The sequence below is a fragment of the Pseudophryne corroboree genome, chromosome 8 (genome assembly GCF_028390025.1).
Source record: "Pseudophryne corroboree isolate aPseCor3 chromosome 8, aPseCor3.hap2, whole genome shotgun sequence".
Lineage (NCBI taxonomy): Eukaryota > Metazoa > Chordata > Amphibia > Anura > Myobatrachidae > Pseudophryne > Pseudophryne corroboree.
The window spans coordinates 425,116,489-425,136,341 of record NC_086451.1 but is presented as its reverse complement, the minus strand read 5'-3'; the positions used below and the strand labels follow the sequence as shown (position 1 = coordinate 425,136,341).

The following is a 19,853-nucleotide window of genomic DNA, read 5'->3' as shown; positions in this document are numbered from 1 at the left end:
GAGTATCCGCCATAGGTGTCAATAACACGCAACACATGTGGCATGGTATTGCGGTAGTCTGATATAAACAGCAGAATATCATCCGTGTATAAAGCAATCTTGTCCGTGGTGGAGCCCACCCGAAACCCCCCCACCCGCAAGTCAGAACGCACCAAGCAAGCCAAGGGTTCCACTGCCAAAGCAAACAGGATAGGGGACAGTGGACAGCCCTGCCTTGTACCCCTAGCTAAGGGAAATGCAGATGAAATGAATCCATTTATCGAGACCCTAGCTGATGGGCCAGAGTAAAGTAACTTGACCCACCGTATAAAGCGTGGTCTGATGCCGAAGCGGGCCATAGACCCCCACAAGAACGCCCACTCCACCGAATCAAAAGCTTTAGCTGCGTCAAGGGACACCACAACAGAAGTGTCGGCGTCCCCGCGAGGGCCCTGTAGGTGCGTAAATAAGCGCCTAAGGTTAGTTAGAGTGGACCGCCCCGGCACAAAACCGGTCTGATCTGTGTGTATAATTTGGGTAATAACGGAGTTCAGTCTAATTGCCAGGATCTTTGCTAAGACCTTGACATCAGTTGTAAGTAGCGAGATAGGTCTATATGAATCTACCCGCTCTGGGTTCTTATCCGGCTTTAGTAGCACTATTATCAAAGCCTCAGTCATAGAATCCGGCAGCGACCCCAACTCCAACAGGTCATTGAACAGAGTGAGCAACTTAGGGCCATAAAAGTCAATATGTTTCTTATATAGCTCAATGGGAAGTCCATCCAGCCCCGGCGCTTTGCCTCCAGGAAATGACTTTATGGCTATTTCAATTTCCGTCAATGACAAGGGGGAATCAAGGAATTCAGCTGCCACATTAGAGAGCGAGGGCAATGGTATATCAGCAAGATACTCATTTATTTTAGTTAAATCCGCCGATAATCTCGTACTATACAGACTCTTATAATAAGCAACAAATTGGTCCGCTATTTCCGGGGTTTTTACATAAGTTACACCGTCGTCCCCGCCTATCGCAAGGACAGTATTGGAGAATTTATCTGCCGCCGCTAAATGTGCTAGATATGTACCTGGTCTATTGCCCGTAGCATAATAAGAGTGTTGGGCATACAGTAACCGGTATTTGGCTTTATCAGACAGACAGTTTCTCCATTTGGACTGCGCAAGCAACCATGCGTCCCTGGAGGCAACCAATCCATCTTGCAAATATTGGATTTCTAGGGACCTGCAGGACGCCTCAAGCTCCATTTCCTGGAGTTTGTAGCCATTTTTTAAAGTAGCAACCCTTCTAATTAATGAACCTCGTATAAATGCTTTAAATGCGTCCTAGAGGATTGCTGGGCCAACAGTACCTCCGTTTAGCTCCAGGAACTCCTGCCATGCAAGCTCAAGCTCCGCTCCAGTGCCCATCTGTGAAAGCCAGAATGAGTTCAATTTCCAAAACAACTGCCCACGGGAACCTCCAGTATCCAGATTCAACAGTATTGGAGAGTGGTCAGAGATACCTCTAGTTGCATATTGGACATCATTAATTTTGGGAATCATACAGGGGGAGACCAGGGCTATATCAATCCTAGAAAAGGAGGAGTAAGTAGGAGAGAAGCAGGAGAACTGGCGAGCAGCCGGATGCCGTGCTCTCCAGACGTCCACCAGGCCCATACCCTCCACTAACCGAGCAAAGTTACCCGGGCGTGGACGAGGCACAGTGACATTGGCGCTAAATCTATCCACTCCAGGATCCATGACATTATTAAAATCCCCAATGCAAACAGTGGGAATGTTGGGGTAAAGGGACATAAAATCGGCAGCTTTGCGTAGAACCTCCGGAGAGTATGGTGGAGGAATATAAATAGCCAACAACAATAAAGACATGGAATTTATCTGACAGTTAAGAAAAATATATCTTCCCCACTGGTCCACCTGTACCTGGCCCACAACAAACGGAACAGATCTACGGATCATGATGGAGACGCCTCTGGAATGGGAGGTATGAGTGGAGTGGTACGACCACCCTATCCATGGCTTTTTAAGTGATAGAACTTTGGCTCCCTCCAGGTGCGTCTCCATAAGACAAATCACATCTGCGGAGTACTGCCTAATCTGTCGAAGCACCAGGGCCCTTTTAATTTTATCATTAATGCCCCGCACATTCCAGGACAACATTTTTAGACTAAGTGATGCCATAATACATAGTAGCGCTAAGTGTTAAGTGTGTCCAAGACAGGGAAGGTATCCCAAATAGACAGGAAAGTAACTGCCCACAAAAAATGTCGCTAAATATGTCGCAACAGCAATGCATAAAAAACATCAACCCATCAAATCCACCCTTCCTCCCCATACAACCCCCCACCCTGTATACCGGCCCGAACTGTGGCATACCTACCCCCAAATTAACCTCCCAACAACTAAACAACTAGTAAAGAGGACAAAAAAAATACAGTGGCCAAGGGCAGGCATTGCTCCCCTACCATAACCTAACCCCCCCAGGGTCAAGGCAGCACCCAGCCCCCCGACCCAGCAGGGACCCAACAGCAAGTGCAGGGACAGACACACTCCGATGGGTCCACCACAAGGCCAGGCAAGTCCAGGGCACCCATGAACCCCGGGGGGAAGCCGTCCGGGTATATAAAAGGATATTGAGGCAGGAGAGCTCAGCACAGTACGTGCTACTCCATGCCCATCGTAGCCACGCCCCCACTCCCTCTCCTCTTGATCCTATACCCTCACAAATCAGTAAAACTTTGTCTCCTGTGCTTATCCCAATCTTAACTAAAATCTGTAATCTCTCTCTCTCTGGTATCTTTCTTTTTCTGTTTAAACATGCAGTGATTACTCCCATTCTAAAAAAACACAACTCTGACCCAAACACACTCTCTAACAACCGTTACATTTCTCAACTACCATGTCCCTCCAAGCTACTTGAGAGACTTGCCTAAACTCGCCTTACACACTTTCTTAATTCCCACAACTTATTGGACAGCTTTTGTGCCCAACACTCCACAGCGACGGCACTGACCAAAGTAGTGAATGAACTAGTCACTGCTAGATCAAAAGGCCATTACACACTTCTTATTTGTCTAGATCTCTCTGCTGCTTTTGACACTGTTGACCACTCTCTTCTCATACAAACACTACAATCCCTAGTTCTTCAGGACACAGCCCTTACTTGGTTTTCTACCTCTATCAGTTGGAGTACGGCAGGGCTCAGTCTTGGGTCCTCTGCTGTTCTCAATCTAATCAGCTCCTTCGGATTTCAGTATCATTTGTACACTGATGATACTCAAATCTACCTAACGTCCCCAGATTTATCACCATCTGTATTGGCTCGTGTCACTGAATGCCTGTCTGCAATTTCGTCTTGGATGTCATCTTGCCACCTCAAACTCAACATTTCCAAAACAGAATTAATTATTTTCCCACCAGCCAAGAGTAGTTACCAACCTGATATCTCCATAACTGTTGACAATGCGACTATCCACCATACCCCACAAGCTCGCTGCCTAGGTGTCACCCTTGACTCTGAACTGTCCTTTGTTCCACACATTCAATCTGTCTCTAAATCATGTTACATGCACCTAAAAAACATATCCAAAATACGCCCTTATCTTACACAAGACACCGCAAAACCTCTAATCCATGCACTCATCATCTCCCACATTGATTATTGTAATAGTCTCCTTACTGGTCTTCCCAAACATAGGCTTTCACCACTACAATCCATTTTAATTGCAGCTGCAAGGCTAATCTTTCTTGCTAGATGTTCTTCGTCTGCTGATCCGCTCTGTCAGTCCCTCCATTGGTTACCTGTATTCTACTGTGTTAAATATAAAACACTTTTACTTACATACAAGGCTATTAACCAAACTGCACCATCATACATCTCCTCACTCATCTCAAAATATCTCCCTACCAGACCTCTCCGCTCTGCACAAGATCTGCGTCTCTCATCCACATGTATTACCTGTTCCCACTCAAAATTAAAGGACTTTATCTGTGCTTCACCCACTCTGTTGAATGCCCTCCCATGCACAATAAGACTCTCCTCTAGTCTCCAAACCTTTAAACGTTCCCTGAAAACTCATCTCTTCAGACAAGCCTACCAAATTCCAAACCCACCCACATAACCTTCAATGCTTCCCTATCAAATTACATCCTCTCTGTACAGTCCACATCACCTCACATATTTTGTCTTCCAACATTGCTGGGACATCACATCATACAACTCATTAAGAATCTAGCAATCTGATGGACCAGGTAGCATATATCCTTGTGTATCAATGCCTATTTCACTATAGATTGTAAGCTTGCAAGCAGGGCCTTCCTACCTCTGTCTGTCTGTCTGTCTTTGCCCAGTTTTGTTCTATAACTGTTGTTCTACTTGTAAAGCGCAATGGAATATGCTGTGCTATATAATAAACTGCTAATAAATAAATAAATTAGTGACTGTCAACAAATGTCGACACCCCCATTTTAGAACGTTAGTCCTATCCTCAATGCACAGCTCCTGCACATGGCATGTTTATCTGAGATAATGGCACTGGGACAGTGCTAAGCTCGTTGCTAAGCTTTTTAGTATATGTATCTTATAATGCCAGACATCACAGTTCTAGCTTCCCTGCATGTCAAGGTAGCGATCGATCACCTCTATGGCTACTGGGACATTGGGAATATGCTCCCGTTCTCTGCATTGCACACATTTTTCATCACGGACACCTGGTGAAAAGCCGCAGGACAGTGCAACATCTTATCTAACAGATATACATACCCTTCGAGCAGGTGATACTAGCAATGGATTTATCCAAACTGGCACTAAAGGGCACAGGTAGTAGATCCCAGGACATAATACACATTCAAACTGTCACTGACTACTTTTGAACATCCATTTATATTTGCCAAAATCTATGGTACCTACTAGTACAGGACACATCGCTGTAATAAATGATACCTATTAATTTCTCATACATCCTAGAGGATGCTGGGGACTCCATAAGGACCATGGGGTATAGACAGGATCCGCAGGAGACATGGGCACACTATAAGACTTTGAAAGGGGTGTGAACTGACTACTCCCTCTATGCCCCTCCTCCAGACCTCAGTTAGACTTTGTGCCCAGTAGTGACTGGACACACACTAAAGGAGCTCTACAGAGTTTCTCTAAAATACTTTATTGTTAGGTTTTTTATTTTCAGGGAGACCTGCTGGCTACAGGCTCCCTGCATTGTGGACTGAGGGGAGAGAAGTCAGACCTACTTCTGCTTAGTTCAAGGGCTCTGCTTCTTAGGCTACTGAACACCATTAGCTCCAGAGGGTTCAATCACTTGGTTCGCCTAGCTGCATGTTCCCGGAGCTGCGCCGTCACCCCCTCACAGAAGCCAGAAGAAAGAAGCCAGGTGAGTATTCAGAAGAAAGAAGACTTCAGTGACGGCAGAAGACTTCAGTAACGGAGGTACAGCGTGGCGGTCGCGCTGCGCTCCATGCTCCCACACACCAATGGCACTCACAGGGTGCAGGGCGCTGGAGGGGGAGCGCCCTGGGCAGCAAGTTACTGATCTTCTAAAACAGCTTGCATAAAAAGCATTTTCGGTGCCTGGGCACCGTGTCCCATACCCCCGCCAGTATAAAGCAGCGCGCTGCGCACCATTGCTACCATGCTGACGGCTTACAAGGGTGCAGGGCGCAGGGGGGGCACCCTGGGCAGCAGTATATACCTTTTTTAAGGGTGGCTACGTAATATATAGTGTGTAGACACTGTATAGGGACCCACCGCTGGCATCAAAAACAATATATTACTAGCGGGCTGAAGTGCGCCGAGAAGGGGTGGAGCTTAGCCCTCACAACACTTTCAGTGCCATTTTCCTCCATGTCCCCGCCATAGCAGTAAAAACAAATGTGTGTGTGGGGGGGGGGGGGGGCACAGTGTTTATAGACAATATAACACTAAGTTAGTTAAATGGCCTTCTAATACAGTGTGTTGTTCATATATCTCTGTGTTTCCTGGTCAGAATACCCACTATAGCTTTAAAGTCATGCAGGCTCTGTCACAAACAGGGGGATCGCTGTTGGCATCGCCGACGCCTGTTGGTCCTTGATGCAGTAGATGCAGTGTCAGCAGGTCGGTAGTTGTTTGCTTGTCAAAAGTGAACACTGTATGGGAGACACAGTGGTATGCGGGTGACCCTGTCGGCACCAATTGTTATTACTGAGAGTAACTTAACATGCTGTAACGGCCTTATGCCTGTATATAAATTTGTATGTATATGTATGGTATGGTTCCTTGGGCCTGTAGCTCGAGCACAGATATGGTAGTACGTGTGGGGGAGTGTTATAAGGATTATATAGGTATACTTCCCTCGGACCTCTCGGGGTTCACCAGATGGTTATTTTGCCTGTTTACTACTCCCGGTTTGTCGATGAATACTAGGTTTTCTGTCGACCATAAAGTTTCCTGTTTGATCCACAACTGGGGCTTTCAGTACATGGTCATACACATTCAGAACACATTAATGTCACTAGGGACCCTACGGGTAGGGACAATCCACTTATATGTGTGTTTTATATATATATATATATATATATATATATATATATGGGATATGTGTGTATTTGCGTATTACATTATGATTTATAATGACTGCTGAAGTAAAAGTATTCTTTCTCATGTGCTGGTTGCTCTGTTGATAAATCTCTAGGTCGGCCGTGAAGAGCAGATCCTTACAAGGAGTCCAAATGTTTATTCTTTTCCCACTGCAGATAGAATACGGTGGAAGTCAACTCCTGGTCGACACGGGGCAATGTCACAAAGGATCGTACACAGGAAGCTAAGTGATATTTTATTTCTATGCTTTGGCGTTATTTGCATTACATGCACATAGGGGAGTGTTTATATTCGGAAATTCATCCGATAGTATTACCACAAAGAGAGTGGGGAGGTGGCTTATGTTGAGTCTTCTCTATAACATGGTAAGAAATGCTGAGGCTGACTCCAAGAGATACTGGAGTGTTTCCCTAGGACGGTGTACCGCTGGGTGGGGAGGCCTCAGTTCAGTGAATCTCGGTGGATACCACTGGTGGGTCTAACTTCGTGAGTTAGATTTCCTCACAACGGTTGGTGATGCATTCTGTTGTGGGATGCAGTCATTTTAACCATTTTGATACCGTTCTTTTTTCCCTTTCGGTGCAGATTGTGGAAGTTGAAAAGGTAAGAGTTCTGCAGCCTTGTTAGGTTCGCAAAACAGGATGTCGTTTTCTGTTTTACCACATCCACCGCAGGTCGCTGGGTCTATCTGGCTGGAGCCCACTTTGGTGGGAACTCGTCTACTACTCTTCAGTCAGTCCGAGAATGGCCTTGGACCTGTGAGTTAATAATGGAATCCAAAAGGGGACATGCTGGAGTTTACAGATGATTCCCCTCACTGATTTTTTGAATAGATCCTCCGATCTATTCAATGCCATACCAGAGTTGCGTCAGGTTCAGGACTTTGTCCTGCTGTCCCTAAAAAAAAAAAAAATTCTACTTACGATGGGAGCTCCAGCAAGTAAGGGTAGAAAAGGGGTTAAATGTGTTTTTCTCCGCATTCAGCTTACCTGGGTTGGTATCCAGGATCCTCTTTGCCATTTCACCAGAGTGATGGCAGTAGGATGGTATTCTTTCAATAGTAAGAGCCATTGTTATTCTGTAGTGGGACACTCTCCTGATTAAGGCGAGGTCAAGACATGAGTGGTCCAAATCGTTGTTTTCTCTCTGACTGTTCTTCAACACAGGGGAAGGCTGTTGTTCCCTACGACACAGACATCGGAGGTGGGTATCAGAGTAGATACAGAACGGTTGAAGTTCTGTGTGTTCCTGTGGAAAGAGGTCTGAGGATCCAGAGTCGGATCAGATTTGCAGTGACAATCCATCAATATGTTCCGTTGATGAAGAAGATGGGTGCCGTCTAAGAGGCCTTTTTCAGTGAGCAGGTCAAATGCCAGAGTGGTTTTCACGGGGCCAGTTGGAAATATGGTCAGTGTCTCACCTGCACATGTGTCGGAATATAATCCTAATGGCCAGGATATCGCTCCTGTGGTGACTGCTCAGTTCTCACCTCCTAGAGAGATGAAGGTTCAGAATCCAGGATGAGATCCTGGTGTCCATGCATGCAGATCTCCGAGACTGGGGAGCAGTCCTTGCAAGGGAAGTATTTCCAGAGGAAAAGTTCAAGCTGGGAAGCTTGCCTGCAATAAGATTTCTTGAATTAAGAGCTATTTTCAATGAACATATGCTTCGTGATCTGCCCGTGTTAATTCTGTCGGACGACTTGACAGCAGTGGTATAAGTAAGCCACTAGGGTGGAACAAGGAGCAAAGCGGCAATGGCAGAAGCCGAAAAAAGTTTTCCGCTGGGTGGAAAGACTGGTAAACACTATATTAGCAGTCTTCGTTCCGGATGTGAACGACGGGGAAATAGATTCCTCTGCAGACGCGATCTCCATCAGGGAGAAATACAGTCATCATCGAGAAGTTTTCACTGAAGTGACAAGTCTTTGAGAAGTTCCTCAAGTGGACATGTTGGCGTCTCGCCTCAACGAGAGATCTCAGGGATACTGTTCTGGGTCAGGGGACACTCAAGCTATAGCAGTGGACGTCCTCGAGACACCTTGGGTGTTTTCAGTCGGTCTTTGTGTCCCCTCTGATTTCACTCTTCGGAAGGTGGTAAACGTAAGAAGAACAAAGGTTCAGGCAATCCTCATTGTTCCGGTCTAACTAAGGAGGGCTTGGTATCCAGTTCTTCAAGATTCACTCATAGATGATCCATGGCCCTTCCTCTACATGTGGAACTGTTACAGCAAGATCCGGGCGTGTATCCAGACTTACCGCGGCTGCGTTTGACGGTGTGGCGGTTGAACGCCATATCCTAGCCAGAAAGGGTATTCCCAGTGAAGTCATTTCCACACTTCTTCAGATTAGAAAAGAAGTAACGGCAAAGCCTTACCACCGTGTTTGGAGAAAATATGTGTCTTGGTGTGAATCCAAGAAGGCTACTACGGAAGACTTTCAGCTGGGTAATTTTTCTCCATTCTTTGCAAGCAGGTGTGGGTGCAGGCCTAAAGTTAGGCTCCATTTAAGTGCGGTTTTGGCCTTATAAATTTTCTTTCAAGAAAGAATTAGCAACCGTTCTTGAAGTTCGGACCTTCGTGAAAGGAGTACTGCATATCCAACCTCCCGTTGGCACCATGGGACATTGACGTGGTGTTGCATTTTCTTGTGTCACACTGTTTGAAACCTTTGTGAAAGGTTGTGTTAAAATTTCTCTCTTGGAAAGTGGTCATGCTATTGGCTTTGGCGTCCGCAAGGCGGGTGTTGGAAGTAGTGGCTTTGTCTCACAAAAGCCCTGTTTGATCTTCCATGTGGATAGAGAGGAATTGAGAACTCGGATAATAGTTCTAACAAAAGTGGTTTCTGGGTTTCGCAGAAAGCAGCCTATTTTGATGCCGGTGGTTACTTATGCTGCATTCACACCGCAAATGCCGGATCCTACCCGGTAAGGGAAACGTGTCCTTACCGGGTGGGATCCGGCATTTGCGCTCCGTTGCAGGCTTTCCGACCCAGCAATATACCGGATCGGTTGCCATAGCAACGGAGCTCAGCAGCAGCAGCAGGGGCGGGGTGGAGGCGGCGTCGGGAGATGAGCTCATCTCCAGCGCCGCCTCTCCCTATCTTGTGAATGGGAACCGTGTCGCATCGACACGGCTCCCATTCACACCGCAACTGACCCGGTAATCAACCCGGGTAAAACCCTTCTTTTTTACCGGGTTGATTTACCGGGTCAGGCGACCCGCTAAATCTGCCAGTGTGCTTTCACATCGCACACTGACCCGGGTCGACACGGCAATATGCCGTGTCGATACCGGGTTATTTGTGCGATGTGAAAGGGGTATAAGGCATTAGCTAATTGAAAGTCTCTCAGTGTAGTCAGGGCTTTGAATATTTAGGTTGCCAATTTGGCTCAGATTGGGGAAACAGAGGCTCCATTTGTCCGGTATGCTCCCAGCATGATTGGGACGCCTGCGTCTATGCTGTCTGTTAAACGCTGGATCTGTGATACAATTCGGCGTGCTCGTTCCATGGCTGGATTGCAGTTACCAAAGTCGGTAGAAACCCATTCTACTTGGAAGATGGGCTCTTCTTGGGCGGATGCCCGAGGAGTCTCGGCGGTTCAACTTTGCCGAGCGGCTACTTGTTCGGGTTCAAACACTTTTGCTATGCTCTACAAGTTTGATACCCTTGCTGATGGGGACCTTTTGTTTGCTCAATCGGTGCTGCAGAGTCATCCACACTCTCCCACCCGGTCTGGAGCTTTGGTATAAATCCCATGGTCCTTATGGAGTCTCCAGCATCCTCTAGGATGTATGAGAAAATAGGATTTTAATACCTACCGGTAAATCCTTTTCTCTTAGTCCGTAGAGGATGCTGGGCGCCCGTCCCAGTGCGTACTGTGTCTGCAGTTATTGGTTATGGTTACACTCTTGTGGTGTTTCTCTTCTGTCAGGCTGTTGCTGACGTTGTTCATGCCATGGCATGCGGTGTCGTATTATTGGTTGTGTTGACACACAGGTTGTGTTACATATTCTCTCAGCATGTGGCTGTGTATTGTTCATGCCATTGGCTGGTATTCTATTGAATGCCACGTTCTGCAGTATGTTCGTGGTGTGAGCTGGTACGACACTCACCATGTTTAAAAAATAAATTAATTCCTCGAAATGTCCGTCTCCCTGGGCACAGTTTTCTAACTGATGTCTGGAGGAGGGGCATAGGGGGAGGAACCAGTTTACACCCATTCAAAGTCTTATAGTGTGCCCATGTCTCCTGCGGATCCCATCTATACCCCATGGTCCTTACGGAGTCCCCAGCATCCTCTACAGACCAAGAGAAAAGGATTTACCGGTAGGTATTAAAATCCTATTTTTCTAATTCTTTTCTTTTTTCGGGTATGTGTTTAATTTAGTCATGGACAACAAGCGTAAATATAGCACTGAAACTGTGGCTTCACCAAAAGCTGCTTCCTATACGTATGGAGATCTGTCCATGATGACGATACCATGGCGATTATGATTGTCATATTAACCCACAGGACATTTACTAAGATGGAAGTTCTATTTAAGATGGGATGTTGCCCATGGCAACCAATCCGTTTCCAGGTATTATCTTCTAGAAGGTGCTAGATAAATGAGAAGTAGAATCTGATTGGTTGCTATGGGCCACATCCCATCTTAAATAGAACTCCCATCTTAGTAAATTTATCTCATTGTTTCCACCAGAGTGAGAACTCGATATGTAAACTGATGTTACAAGTAATTCTGTATCCATATGTGGAATAACTTACCCAGATCATATTGCAATATGGTTTCATTGCAAGGCATACTGTCTTCTATGCATCTATGTCTTTCTTTGGCTGGATAGGAGGGGAAAGCAAGTAGTTCTCTCATCGGATGCACTGACTATTTGTCACCATCCAAAAGCAGAAATGAAGGCATACACCCCCAATCCAACTCTTTCTGCCTCTTCCATTGGCTGGTGTAATTAAGGATCTCTCACCCCGAATTCAATGTCTTGGGCAGATGCGTGACAGCAGAATCCCCAAACCACCCCAGTAGCCATGCCTTTTCTTTCATTAATGAGTGCCGATATTCCCTGGCATAAACTCTGTGAAATCAGAGATCATTGTATCCTTACTGACCAGCTCATTTGGAGTACCTGTGTGTCATTTTAAATACGCATTGTGTGTATAGTTACATGTTTGTTTATATTTCACCTATGTTTTAACTCTACTCCAGCATTCTGGAAATTCCAGGATCCTTTTACCCTAAGAAATATTAAAGGTTAAGTTTTATAGTTTTTGAGTTTTTTTTCTGTGACGTCGATAATATCCATTAAACTGTGGTCAGGTGTTTAAGAGTTGGTTCCAATATGAGAGTTCTCCTCCTGCCTTCTTTTCGGGCCCTTTGTTCAGAGGTCAAGATGGGTCAGGAGCAGTGTAAAAAACCCCACACATAAGATGACTTATTAACATAAGATTGCCCATTCATTTTGAATGTTTATACTAGTCTGGGAAATTTTCTTTGAGAACTGCTTTTATGGTGTTTATGTATTTTTATGTGAGCTTTTTACTATACATATAATAAAAAAGAAAATACACAGCAAATTCATCAAGGCAGTATGACTGTAAAATCACCACTGGTTAGATCTCAGCTACAGTAATATCCACCAGGAACTATGGTTAAGACGGGTTCCCTGGATCTTGTATAAAGCAGCTACTGCAGCAACTAGTGAGAGTCAAATGGTTAAGACAGTGGCAGTGGGAGTGTGGTTGGGGCCAGAGAAGGCACACAATGCTATGCTTACCCTCCCAGACAGACCAAACAGGTAGGGGTCACCCACATTAGGGGCACTGGCAGGCATCTGCTCAGCAGGAGGTTGAAAAAAAAGTGAGAATGAGTAAAATTTGTCTCCGTAGTGGGAGCTGCAGCAGCCAGTGGAGGAAAGGTGTCCTGTATATATTACCAAACACCCAGGGGTTGAAGAGGCATGGGAGGACCCAGTGGAAGCTTAGAGAACACCCGCCGAGAGTCGCACTTGTAACCACCGCAAGGTCCAAGCAGGGACTCTGACAAGATGGCGGCCATCTAAAGTTGGAGCTCCATCGGGCCAGCAGAGGTGAAAGGCACTTGTCCAGTCAAGATGAGCAAACAGCATTTCTAGCGGCAGTGCAGGGGATACAGGGCAGGAGGCTGAAGGAGCAGATTATAGTAAAAGTGGTGGATTGGGGCTTCAGACGCCACAGTAGGCCTCAGTAGCAGGCAGATATCAGGACAATAAGAGAGCACACTGGAGAGTCCCCACAAGTTACAGGAATTAGACACCGATGCAGTGGGATAGAGCATACGAAAGCACCCCAAACAGAGGTTTAGATGGTTTCCGGATGATAGGTTGACACCAAATGGTTAACATGCATATGATCTACATGGACAAAAGTCGATGTGAGTTTCTTGGAATTTTTTTTATTTTCAGGATTTTTTCATACTTTACTGTCAATGTGGGCTACAATTGGGAATAGTAACCTGCCCGAAGCATGGTGAGCCATGCGAGGGGTCATGGTGCACTAATTTGGGGTCCACATGCTGAAAGGAACATTTGGACGCATTTTTTTTTAAACTCATGTTGACCATTTCCATGTGTTGACCTTGTGCAGGTCAACTATTTGGTGTTTACCTTCTGACTGTCAACCCATTGATTCAGACAGCTGCATGCAGAAGATCACAGACTTTCCTGTCTACAGCTAGGCCACACCCCTGTACATGTGAATATTTTAAAGATGAGTGTAAATGAAAAGATGGTGATTAGTGACCTGCATAATGTAACACAACTATTTAATGCAGAGAAGGAAGCAAAGTTATGTATACAATTGTTTGCATTGGTCAAGCGTTTCCCCTAGCATCCATGTCCATAAATGTTTTCAAGATTATTGATTGAAATATTTTTTAAGATCTACTTATTTAACAGCTGGATTGATGTTTTCATAACCTTCCAAGAGAAAGACCTGCCTTCCCCTTTCTTCATTCTACTGACTATTGAGCCAGTGGTGATGGTATACAAAGGGTTTATTCTGGTAGCTATTATACTGTACAACATTAAGCCAATTCAGTTGATAGATAAGGGAAAGCAGATCCATTCTAGAAATGACTGTAAAAAGAAGAGTATATTATGATGAGTATTATACAAAACATATTGTACACATCTGGTGGGTATTAAAGATGACCACCGTATTTGGCAAATTTATAATACAGACATAAAATATGGTAGCTAATGTACAAAGTAGACATTCAGCTTGATCGTAAATAAAGCAGGGATTCAGCTCATTAGCTAGTGCATGAGTCTGACCCCCAGTCCAGTAGCTAGTACATGATGCAGACCTCCAGTCTGGTGGCTAATGTATAAAATAGACCTCTGATCTGTTGGCTTATAAACAAACCAGACCTGTGCTTTAATTTAATTAATATACTTTCTCTCTAACTCAAACATAAACTGACATTCTACTACCATTTGAAAATTTCTATTTGCGCTTTTCTTCTGTACTTTACTGTCGATAAAGGTTTTCTGTTGATTAATTTAATTAATCAGTAGACATACAGTATTATTGCAGGTTCTCAAAAAACTGGACTGAATGTAACTGCCAAGTTAACTTTCTCCCTGTCCATATAATCTAGTTACCACAACTTATACCTAGAAATATAACTTTGTTTCTGACAGCTAAGATTTTTTACAGTATGTAAATATTGAGCAAGGCACTTAACATTCTGGTGGTTTTAGCTAGGGACCCCAAAAAGGAGGTGTAAACTTTTTCTGTGCCGGGTACACTTTCATAGCACCCTGAACTATTTCCTATTACGGCAGACAGAGAGTGGTCAGAAATGCTGCAGTATAGCAGTGAAGCCTAATACTCTTTCACCTCTCCAAAGTCAGAGCATGGATTAAATACTCAGTGATTTCAAATTGTCATACCACAAGCATTTAGCTCTGAGTGAGTCACATGCTCATCCCTATGGAAGTGAGCAGGATGTTGGCAGCACAATACATCAGCGGGAACGGGAACAAATAATGTAGCGAGGAATCAGGATTTTGATTGGGCACCTTAAAAATGTTATGTTGACTGGATGGCACAGTCCTTAGCAGGTTCAATAAATGTTCTGTGGTATACAGTATGACAGAATGTTTCTTGTGGATTATTCTCATTGTCACCAGTGCCACTGCCATGCAGTGTTTCACAGGGTTATATACTTTTTCCCATGCTTTTTGCGGTATACATGCTACCACTGGCTAAAATAATCAGACGTCATGGTCTGGTCTACCACTGCTAGGCAGATGATACACAACTGTACCTGTCCTCTACTCCAGGCAAGGAGAACCCAATACCAATCCTAAATGGCTGTCTATCTGAGCTCCAGGAGTGGATGAGTGCCAGTTGACTGTGACCGAAGCGTGATTATAAAAAAGTCTGTAAAGATAAAGTACACATTTCCCCACCTGTACAAGTTATCAGTGGCTTCTTCAGTAAGAAATTAACTCTGCTTATAATCCTAGACAGAGTCGATGATGTTGATATCAGGGCTCTGTTGGGGTCATGTCATCACTTCCAGGACTCCTTGTTCATCTTTACGCTGAAGATAGTTCTTAATGACACTGTGTGAATATTTGGGGTTGTTGTCCTGCTGCAGAATTTGGAGCCAATCAGACCCCTCCCTGATGGTGTTGCATGATGGATAAGTACAGTACCTGCCTGTATTTCTCAGCATTGAGGACACTATTAATCCTGACCAAATCCCCAACTTCATTTCCTGAACTGCAACCCCAAACTTGCAAGGAACCTCCACCATGCTTCACTGTTGCCTGCAGATTCTCATTATTGTACCGCTCTCCAGGCCTTTGGCGACCAAACTGCCTTTTGTTACAACCAAATATTTCAAATTATGATTCAGCCCAGAGTACCTGCTGCTATTTTTCTGCACGCCAGTTCTTGTGTTTTCATGCACAGTTGAGTACCTTGGCCTTGTTTCCAAATTAAAGGTATGGCTTTTTGGCCACCATTCTTCGATGAAGACCACTTCTGGCCAGACTTCTCTGAAAAGTTGAGGGGTGTACCTAGGTCCCACCGGTTTCTGACAGTTGATTGTGCCAGCTCAGCTGCTGCACTGCTGGACATCTTCTGATTTTGAAAGGCAGCAAGCATGATGTGTCTTTCATCTGATGCACTAAGTTTCCTTGGCTGAACACTGTGTCTGCGGCCCATTTTTTTGTGCTTTAATGCTGAGAAATACTGGCAGGTACTTAACCATCATGCAATACCATCTGTTCATTCACTTTGCGTTTTGTTAATTGATAGAAATAAACTATTAACATTTCTATTTTTGAAAGTATACTTACTTTGCAGCATTTTTTCCACACCTGCCTAAAACTTTTGCACATTACTGTTGGTCATATGTCTCTTTTACTGTCCAATTGTAGTGTGCTGGGTAGATTTTTTGTTTTTTCTGGTCCAGATTATCCCCTTCTTTACATGTACCTGTGATGGGCAATAAATCGTTATGAGCAACTACACAGTCGATTCACATTCAACAAATGTAAATGCTCTTAAGACTTCATGTGTGTAGGCTTCAAAGACATATGAACCAAGTTGGAAAATTGCTGATATATCACCCAAAATGCTTCTTGTTTTTCACAATGAGGCATCCAAAGGCCTTTATAACGTCTTTGTTTTTGAAACTGTAGACTAGTGGATTTAACATGGGTGTTAATGTGGTAATAATCAGTGAGACTATCTTATCAGTGTCTAAAAAGAACAATGAGGTGGGTCTCATGTACAAACAAAAAGGAGACACGTAGAACAGGGACACATCTGTGATGTGAGAGGGACATGTATAGAAGGCTTTACGTCTGCCACTACTGTAATGGATCTGAAGAATGGTTTGGATAATGTACACATAAGACATAATGGTAAGGGTTAATGCCAGGAAACTAACAAACACTGACTGCACAAATATCAAATGTTCCATTCTAGAGGCACCATGACAAAAGAGCTTCATAATGGCAAGAAGATCACAGAAGAAGTGGTTGATTTTATTGACCTGAAAGCAATGGATAGACTATAAAAACAGCAGGAATGGCTTCTGTGAATCCCAGGACCCCACATGCAGATGATAGGAGAGAACAGATCTTGCTGTTCATGATGGTAACATACCGTAGTGGGTAGCAAATGGAAATATATCGTTCATAACTCATGGCAGTTAACAACATAAACTCACAGCATAGAAGAGATAAATAAAAATACATTTGGGCAATACAGCCTACAATAGAAATATATTTATTTCCAGAAACATACATGACCAGCGTCGTATGCATAGTTACTGTACTGTAACATAAGTCCATGATGGATAATTGTGATAAGAAATTATACATCGGATTGTGGTCTGCGCAGATTAGAAGGAAAAGTGAGGAATTTTGAATAACAATAATAAGATAGATGAGTAAAACCAACAGGAAAATAGGAGCCTGCAGTTCTGGCAAGTCAGTGATACTTTTTATAATTAAATAATCCTTCCATGTATTGTTCTTCTCCATTATGTGGTTTGCTTCTGAAATAAGTGATGATAATAATTACTACTCATCATAACTAATACCGTACATAGATGATTTATTCCCATGATATATATTGGGCCTTATTCAGCATTGATCGCATCAGTGATGCCATTGCATTTTGCCAATTCTAGGCCCAGTGCCCACATGCAGTTCCCGTTTTGCACTGGGCGGGCAATGCGGTCACATAGCTGTGATGTGAACACCTCTGCCTGATTGACAGGCAGAGGCGTTTGCGACGCAACATTGCAGGGGTGTGGCGGTAAAAACAGGGACGGATCCGGGCCATTTTCAAGGCGGCCACGTGACGTCACTTGAGATGGGTGAGATAGCGGTGGTGCTCCTGACTACGAAGCTAGGCTGCACAGGCAGGGGGCTATACAAGTATTATAAACTTACTGCACTGGTTAAATTCTTAAGTAAATAGTGTTTCGCTATCCATTAAAGTACACAACAGGCTTGTATGACCAACAATGTTTTAATATCAGAATTGTACCTCTAAAACCATTACATAAAAACATAAATAAACCTATTCAACATTAATCACTGTTCATATGAAAATAAAGATACATGTATCTATTTAAATAGCTACATATACCGAGAATTTCTGTGGCATACTGTTTTGAAATATATTTCAAATTAAATTGTGTTGTTCAGGAAATGTAGCAAATATTGGTAACATGAAAAAGATGGTCTAAGTTACTAGCAAATTGCGTTATTCAAGTAAGCTTCAAGACCATGAAGATGACAATTTAGTTTTCAAAAAAAAAGCTCAGAAATTGTAGGGTTTTATGAGTGAATTAGATGAAAAACATGTATTCTTATTCTAAATTATTTTATAAAAAAAATTATATATGTATATATATATACACTGCTCAAAAAAATAAAGGGAACACTTAAACACAATGTAACTCCAAGCCAATCACACTTCTGTGAAATCAAACTGTCCACTTAGGAAGCAACACTGATTAACAATCAATTTCACATGCTGTTGTGCAAATGGAATAGACAACAGGTGGAAATGATAAGCAATTAGCAAGACACCCCCAATAAAGGAGTTGTTCTGAAGGTGGTGACCACAGACCACTTCTCAGCTCCTATGCTTTCTGGCTGATGTTTTGGTCACTTTTGAAAGCTGGTGGTGCTTTCACTCTAGTGGTAGCATGAGACGGAGTCTACAACCCACACAAGTGCAGCTCATCCAGGATGGCACATCAATGCGAGCTGTGGCAAGAAGGTTTGCTGTGTCTGTCAGCGTAGTGTCCAGAGCATGGAGGCACTACCAGGAGACAGGCCAGTACATCAGGAGACATGGAGGAGGCCATATGAGGGCAACAACCCAGCAGCAGGAACGCTACCTCCTCCTTTGTGCAAGGAGGAACAAGAGGAGCACTGCTAGAGCCCTGCAAAATGACCTCCAGCAAGCCACAAATGTGCATGTGTCTACTCAAATGATCAGAAACAGACTCCATGAGGGTGGTATGAGGGCCAGACGTCCACAGGTGGGGGTTGTGCTTACAGCCCAACACCGTGCAGGACATTTGACATTTGCCAGAGAACACCAAGATTGGCAAATTCGCCACTGGCGCCCTGTGCTCTTCACAGATGAAAACAGTTTATCACTGAGCACATGTGACAGATGTGACAGAGTTTGGAGACGCCAAGGAGAACGTTCTGCTGCCTGCAACATCCTCCAGCATGACCGGTTTGGCAGTGGGTCAGTAATGGTGTGGGGTGGCATTTCTTTGGGGGGCCGCACAGCCTTCCATGTGCTCGCCAGGTACCGAGATGAGATCCTCAGACCCCTTGTGAGACCATTTGCTGGTGCGGTTGGCCCTGGGTTCCTCCTAATGCAAGACAATGCTAGACCTCATGTGGCTGGAGTGTGTCAGCAGTTCCTGCAAGATGAAGGCATTGATGCTATGGACTGGCCTGCCCGTTGCCCAGACCTGAATCCAATTGAGCACATCTCGGACATCATGTCTCGCTCCATCCACCAACGCACCACATACTGTCCAGGAGTTGGCGGATGCTTTAGTCCAGGTCTGGGAGGAGATCCCTCAGTAGACCATCCGCCACCTCATCAGGAGCATGCCCAGGCATTGTAGGGAGGTCATACAGGCACGTATGAGTATGTGTGAGTGTGTGTGTATGTATGTGTTCAAGGTTGTTTTATTAAAGTTATACAATCTACAGTATGTTTTATTGTAATATTTATTTTACTGGTGGAACTACAGGTACCAGCGAGCCCTTCAATGCCCTGCATGCTGGCACTTGTGGTTCTTAAAAGTACAAGCAGGTGGTCAACGCTTGCTGGGACCTGTAGTGCCACCAGTTAAACACAATATTAAATCTTATTTTTACACTCAGTTTACAGACTATCAACTCAGCATCCAGAGCACAGGGATGCCGGGGATAGCCCCAGGCTTCAGCCCTGGCTCTTGGTTGCACTGGAGATGGGGGGGGGGGTGATTTGTGGATGGTCCCCACTCCCCCAGGGAACCCTGGCAAGGGATGACTAGTTAGGGGTAATGCTACCTCTGCAATGACCAGTATAAAAATGCTCCTTGGCTTTGGCATTACCTCCTTGGCTAGTGGAGACCGGTGCTGTTTAAAAAATATGGGGGGACCCCTATGCTCTTTTACCACATATTTTTTGAACCAGAACTGGTGCAAGAGCCCGGTTCTGGT

The 19,853-nt window shown here is 44.4% G+C and overlaps 1 long non-coding RNA gene and 1 pseudogene across 1 annotated transcript in view; both read left to right on the top strand.

The window, feature by feature from the left end:
* LOC134947903 (uncharacterized) overlaps positions 1 to 16,838 on the top strand; it is a 218,053-nt gene extending 201,215 nt beyond the window's left edge. Inside the window, exon 4 of the long non-coding RNA XR_010182848.1 lies at positions 16,588 to 16,838. This is a non-coding gene — a long non-coding RNA (uncharacterized LOC134947903). The remainder of the gene's footprint in view (positions 1 to 16,587) is intronic.
* Positions 16,839 to 18,325: 1,487 nt separating this feature from the next.
* Positions 18,326 to 19,853, top strand: part of LOC134949909 (vomeronasal type-2 receptor 26-like) — a 1,108,520-nt pseudogene continuing 1,106,992 nt past the window's right edge.